Source organism: Mesocricetus auratus, unplaced genomic scaffold, assembly GCF_017639785.1.
Source record: "Mesocricetus auratus isolate SY011 unplaced genomic scaffold, BCM_Maur_2.0 Super-Scaffold_100041, whole genome shotgun sequence".
NCBI classification, from domain to species: Eukaryota; Metazoa; Chordata; class Mammalia; order Rodentia; family Cricetidae; genus Mesocricetus; species Mesocricetus auratus.
Genome location: NW_024429218.1, coordinates 5,005,116 through 5,011,939, shown reverse-complemented (window position 1 = coordinate 5,011,939; position 6,824 = coordinate 5,005,116).

Below are 6,824 nucleotides of genomic sequence, written 5' to 3'. Positions count from 1 at the left end.
TAGTCATAGAGAGGGGAGTAAAAACCCATTGCTCAGCTACTGAGTTTATGCAGGCTTCTTTATTCCTACCCCAACCCTGACAATAGACATGGAGAAATTTAACACACCATGTTTTAGACTTCAAAGACCTAAAATGATAGCTGTGTCAGGAGTGCCATTATCCCCTTTTAAACTATAAAGGTAAATTTTGGCTAAGAATATATTAAAATTTTAACTGCTAATAAGTGATACCCTCATTAAATACCTTTTCAAAGGCCGTTCTGAACCTTTACTCTAATACAATGGTGGATTTGGGAGTGATATACTTTGGAGAACTGTGTTAGAAGGTAGGGACTGCATATACCCATATTCGTGCACACTTGTGAATATGCAGGCATATATACCATTGTGATTTGAACATTCAATGTTCCCCCACAAGTGCATGTGTTTAAACACTTGGTCCTCAGCTTGTGGAACCATTGAGAAGGTTATGGAACCTTAAGGAGGGGGAGTCCTGATACAGTACATCACTGGGGGTTGGGGATTGAACCGGCTCTTCTCTCTCCCTCTCTTCCTGCCTTACTTGGGGATGCACTGGGAGAGCCAACACAGTGTTCCTTCCACCACGCCCCCCTTCCCTACCCTCCCTGCCTGTTGTCACGTCTTCACCACCATGGCGGACTTGGGAACCATAGGCCAAAATAAACCTTCTGTCCGCTAAATCATTTTTTTGGTGGAATATTTTATCATAGCAACAAAAAGGGAATATACCATAACAAACACACAGAGTTCAAACAGATGTTTGTTGTTGATATGAGTCCAGTCTTGGAAATTTTTATGTATAGGGCCAATATGCATTCAGTTGGTATTTGGCAGACTAGTTAAGCCAAATATTTATGGTTGGTATCGTTATTGGTATACCCAGGAGGCACTTACCCTGATTGGCTGATGCTTACATCAAATTAGCTGTTAAACATTTTGATTGTCATTCTGGGTGTATGTATTTAATGTACTCTACAGGAGACTTTGTAAACCACTAGCCATTGCTATTAGTCAACAGTTAAATAAAAATACCAAGAAAAGGATGGTAAGTATTCTGTGTGAAAAACTAAATAATGTATCACTGAAAGATAAAACTGACAAAGTAAAAAATAAATATCGTTATATTCAGGCTAATATAGTGGGAATCTAGTAGAGTTGATGTATCTAGGATAAATATTAGAATGCAATAACTGTTTCTCACTGTATTTAGGGTAACATTAGAATGTACTAGTGTCTGTTGAAGGTACCTAGGAGACCTTGAAGAATTATTGTAGAGAACAAGGATTGTTTTCTGTGATGTAGAAATTTCTTTCCCCTGAGGACGTTTCTATTCGTTGAGTGACTGGTTACAATGCTACCTTGGTGCACTATGAGTGTCTTTCACTATTGGCTACTGCAGACAGCACACAGTAAGGACTAAATCTGTGGGGTGTGACGATTTCCTTCAGAAAAACACAGAATAGATCAAAGGGATTTTTGTATGAGGAACTTGTTTTACTCCCCAAACAATCTTTGTGTATCAATCAATAAATATGCTTTTGAATGGAGGGTCGAGGTTAAGTTTACAGAAACTGTTCCTTCCTGCTGCCAAAGAGCCTAAGTTACATTCGGAGTGACTCTTTCTTTGAGTGACCTGTGCAACATGGTACACCAACTGGTTAAAGACTTATGCAGCGAAATAGGTCAACACTGGCTACGTCTGTATAACTTAGCAGTGCATGAGGACACAGGTTGTGTCAGATGATTTAACAGTGGTTGGGGACATACATACAAGTCTTGGCTTAAGAAGATAAACCAAGAATTATTCATCCTATACCAACAGGACTATTCACTGAAGTTGTTTAGAAAATCCTCATTTGATAGAAAATTTTTAAAATTATTTTCAGGCTAAATAGGTGGTATTTATTAATTTACCTGTCTACACACACACACACACACACACACACACACACACACGATAATGTAGATCCCAAACTGACTGGCTATTTAATATTTAATGTAATTCATTGGTTCTCAGCCTTTCTAATGCTGAGATCATTTAATGCAGTTCCTCATTTTGTGGTGACCCCAACCATAAAATTAATTTGCTGTTACACCATAACTATACTTTTGCTATTGTTATGAATATTAATGTAAATATATGATATGCAGGCTATCTACCTGATATGTGATCTCAAAGGAGTCTCGACCCACAGGTTGAGAACAGCTGATATTCTTAATAAAAACTTATTACAAACCAAATTTCCACAAGCACTTTACATATGAGTTTTTAAGTTAAATATTCTAAATTTTAATCTTTTGTTACCTTGTTGGACAATGTTTCTGCTATTTTTATTTACATAGCCTTTATTATTTTTTGATGTTGCTATAACTAGGTAACAACAATAAAAATATAATTTGACCACCAATTTTCAGGGAGAACATTAACTGTTAATTATTTCCTTTACAAACAGCATCTAGTTGAGTTCAACAAGTTTTAGAAAACTACTTGATTTCATTCAACCTGATTTTTAAAGTTAGCTTGAACAGGTTTGTATTCAAGACCTTTGTTTTCTTTATTCTCTTTTATAGAACCAAGTCCTATAGAACTAAGAAAATGACCACAGAGAACCATGACCACCTGTTCTATTGGTCCAGAGGAAAGAACACCACTTATCACGAAAAGAAAGCAAATGTACTTCTTCGGTATGGGCTGCTTAGGAGATGCCGGAACTGCAGGTTTATAGGAGGCAGCAGCATCTTTACAGGCTTTCTTCTGACTTAGCCCATTCGTACAGAACATATGTGAAGGAAATTTCTTATCAAGTATGTCTTGCACTGATTTAAGGGATTTGGAATTTTTATCTTCCAGTGGTTCTGAAAGTGCATTTTGATGACTAGGAAAACAGTTTCCACTGAACTGCACTGATGCAGCAGTTAACCCTGTAAACCTTGCAAAGCACCCTGAGGATCACACCAACATCACCACTTTCCTGTGCTGTCAAGTTGTATTAATGGGATGCATGAAGGAAAGAGAGGAGATCATCTCAGCTTCTCCAATGGAAAAGATAGAAAGAGGCTGCCCTGGAACCTTAGAACAAAGCCAAGCAGAGTGTCGCTCCAGACCCCAGAAGGGCATTACACAGCTTCTAGCAACTTCCCCAAGGATATTAAATTTTTACAGGACAGGTATGTGGCTTTTGCTGCTGATGCCTTGTTTATTATTATTATTATTATTATTATTATTATTAATTATGGTAGTGGTGGTGGAAGATTGAACCCAACACCACATGCAATGTCTTTTTACTGAGCTACACTATAGCCTGGCTATTTTCCCTTTTCTTTGTAAACTAAAAGCCACATTGTCCTTTATAAAAAAACATTCTCCAGGCTAAAGTGAAAGTTGAAAGGAAGTCAATATTGAGTTGCACTGTGCAGTCTAGAAAACACTATATTCTATAGTTCTGCTGTGTTAGCAATGCACACCTAGCTACCATCAGCAGAGCCAGAGCTCAAGAGAGAGCTCAGTGGGCAACAAGGTTTGATGACCGGGGCCAGAGCCCCAGACCAAGGGAAACTCTGAGGTAGCAAAGTGGATGCCTGCAATCCCAGCGCCCCCTGCTGGGAGATGGAAGCTGAGGCAGGAGAATCGCAGAGGCTCATGGTCTAGAGAGCCTGGCTGATGCAAGCAAACAGGAAGTCCGTCTTAACCGAGGTGGGAAGGGAAGAGCTGACACAGTAGCAAACAGGAAGTCCGTCTCAACCGAGGTGGGAAGGGAAGAGCTGACACACTAAGCTGGAACTCTGACCTCCACACTGTGGCGATAGGAGTAGAAATACAAGAACGCACACACACACTAATACACTCCACATGTCACACACATGCATAATAACAATAACAACAATAAGAGAACAGCATTTTTAAGTGCTAAAAGTTAGAGGAAAAAAGGGAGCAACAAGATCTGATCCATGGAGTTCCCACTGTCTGGAATTATGTGTATGAAGAATTAGAAATCTGTGGCTAGATGCCGTATTTCAACTGTTTCATTAACAGAATACTTCGGGTTTTACTATTGAAAGCCACCTCGGGAAAATGACTTCAATGCAAAGAAATGCCCATATTTAGAGGGGAACAATTTAAAATGTTTGTGTTTGCCAATCAAATTTCATCAAGGTTTTCATCAATATGTTACAAATGGCTGGCCAAACAGGGACAACCACTAACGACGGAGGCCTTCTCTATGCTGTGAAGACGTGCTGCTTTTAACTTTAAGAACATGACACCCACATTCCCAAGCGGCAGGGTGGGTGGGTTCTGGTCACTATTGGGCTATGGACATTGGTCATTGTTTAAGGGGATTGGTTACAAAATGCCATTGGTTATGGTCAGGAAGAAAGTTGAACAAAGGGGATTTGAATGAATGGTTTTGTTTTTAAAAAGAGGGGTACAGATACGATGGGATAAAAGGGAAGATTATTGAATCTACTCTGAAAAGAAAAACGGGAGGATAAAGATTTAAAAAATATTAATATTATTGAATCCACTCTTAACAAGCAACACATATTTGCAGCATACAGAAGAACTTCCCACACCAAACCACCAACAAAAAACAAAACAAGGCACAGAAAACCTATTTGCCATCTTCATAAACTCTGAGGTTTATGTTAAGCCTTTTATTTTAGGAGCTAAGAATACTCTGTTGGTGCTAGAGGTGCACAGTAACAAAGTTTTGATTTGCTTTTGCAAAGTGATGTGTCTCCTGTAGCCAATAAGAAGCTCTGACTGGGGAGATGGCTCAGAGAGCTGCTCTTAGTTAGAGGAGGCACGTGGCTGAGACATGTTCCTTAAGGCCTTTATGTTTGGACAGCTAATTTTTCTTTCACTTTAATTGTCACATGTATACCTATATATAAACATACAAATATAATGTGTTGAGTCATTTTAGTATTGCTCAAATGTATACAGTTACAGGACTGACCACTAGGCATTGGGTAGCCAGTGAGGACATTCATCCTCAGGGAAGGTTGATTCTCCCTCTCTCGGCTATGATGGAGTGACTACAGTTATTGATCTAGGAGTGAGACCTTGTGAGATGCCCCGCATCCACGCTGGCCTGTCAGCTAGTACTGTCACTGTTCTGGACTTATTTAGGATACTGCACACATACACAGAGAGAGAGAGAGAGAGAGACAGACAGAGAGAGAGAAAGACAGACAGAGAGAGACAGAGAGAGAAAGACAGACAGAGAGAGAGAGAAAGACAGATAGACAGAGAGAGAGAGAAAGACAGAGAGAGAGAGAAAGACTGACAGACAGAGAGAGAGAAAGACAGAGAGAGACAGACAGACAGAGAGAAAGACAGACAGAGAGAGAGAAAGACAGACAGACACAGAGAGAGAGAGACAGAGAGAAAGACAGACAGAGAGAGACAGAGAGAAAGACAGACAGAGAGAGAGACAGAGAGAGAGAAAGACAGACAGAGAGAGAGAAAGACAGACAGAGAGAGAGAGAAAGACAGACAGACAGAGAGAGAGACAGAGAGAGAGAAAGACTGACAGAGAGAGAGACAGAGAGAGAGAGACAGAGAGAGACAGACAGACAGAGAGAGAGAAAGACAGACAGAGAGAGAGAGAAAGACAGACAGACACAGAGAGAGAGACAGAGAGAGAAAGACAGACAGAGAGAGAGACAGACAGAGAGAGAGACAGAGAAAGACAGAGAGAGAAAGAGAAAGAAAGAGAGAGAGACAGAGACAGAGAGAGACAGAGAGAGAGAGTGAGTTTATGCTGCTTGGGGTGAACAGTTAATTTTTACTTGGAGTCAAACGGTAATGGAACCGGGGTTACAGCTGCAATGGGAAAAGCAGTTATTCAGCTCATGGCAGCCTTGGCTTCAGGCCCCTATACTAGACAACAGTGTGGAAGTGTGATATTTGATTCCACCTGAGCAGGCAGATAACCCGTGCAACATTTCACCAGCTTCATCTGCTCTTAGTGGGAAGAGGTCTAGGAAGAGTCAGCTTGAGCTCACCCCAGTCACTGCGCTGACATTTCCCTCATCTCGGGGATCTTACTCCGTTTCCAGGTTCTCTGCTATAATTATGACTCCTGGTCAAGAACCACAATCACACACAAGTAAGAAAGAACACATGCCCGGCTTAACCTGAAAATAGCTCATCAAAAAATAGCTCATCTTTTTCCATTTCAAGAGAAAATAAGCTCAAAACTTGCTCTCCTGTGGGCGAATTAGCATCATTCCCAAATAAACACAGAAAACTCCTAATTTTTCTATAGGCATAGATTAAGGAGAATTCCAAATCAAATATCTGCCTTGTAATAGCATTTAAGTTGCTTGCTTCAGAGATGGTTCTAATGATATCCCGCTATAAGTATCAACATGTGTATTTGAAAACACTGTCTTCTATTAATACACTCATTTTTTCCAAGTGTAGATATTAGATCCCCAGCATAAATCAAAAGAGAACTTAATTTCCTTCTTGCCAGGTTTGACTGGGACAGTTTCTCCAGGAAGCAAGTCTTTCAGCGCTGAGTTCCACTGCTGTAAGGGTGACTGACCGAGGGAAGCCGCCCATTTTAACTTGCCCAAGTGTTCTGCGGTGGAAGTAGTGTCACTATGCAGAGAGGATCCGAAGACACTCTCATAACCCTCTTTCTCAGGCTTCTCTGCTGCAGGTTACATGTTTACAGGCACTGGCATCCAGGTGGCATGCAAATTCAGCTTCTTTGAACTTGAGCTTATTTATGTGCTATTGTTTTATTATCATTACTATTATTATTATCATTATAGAAAAATGCTTGGATCTG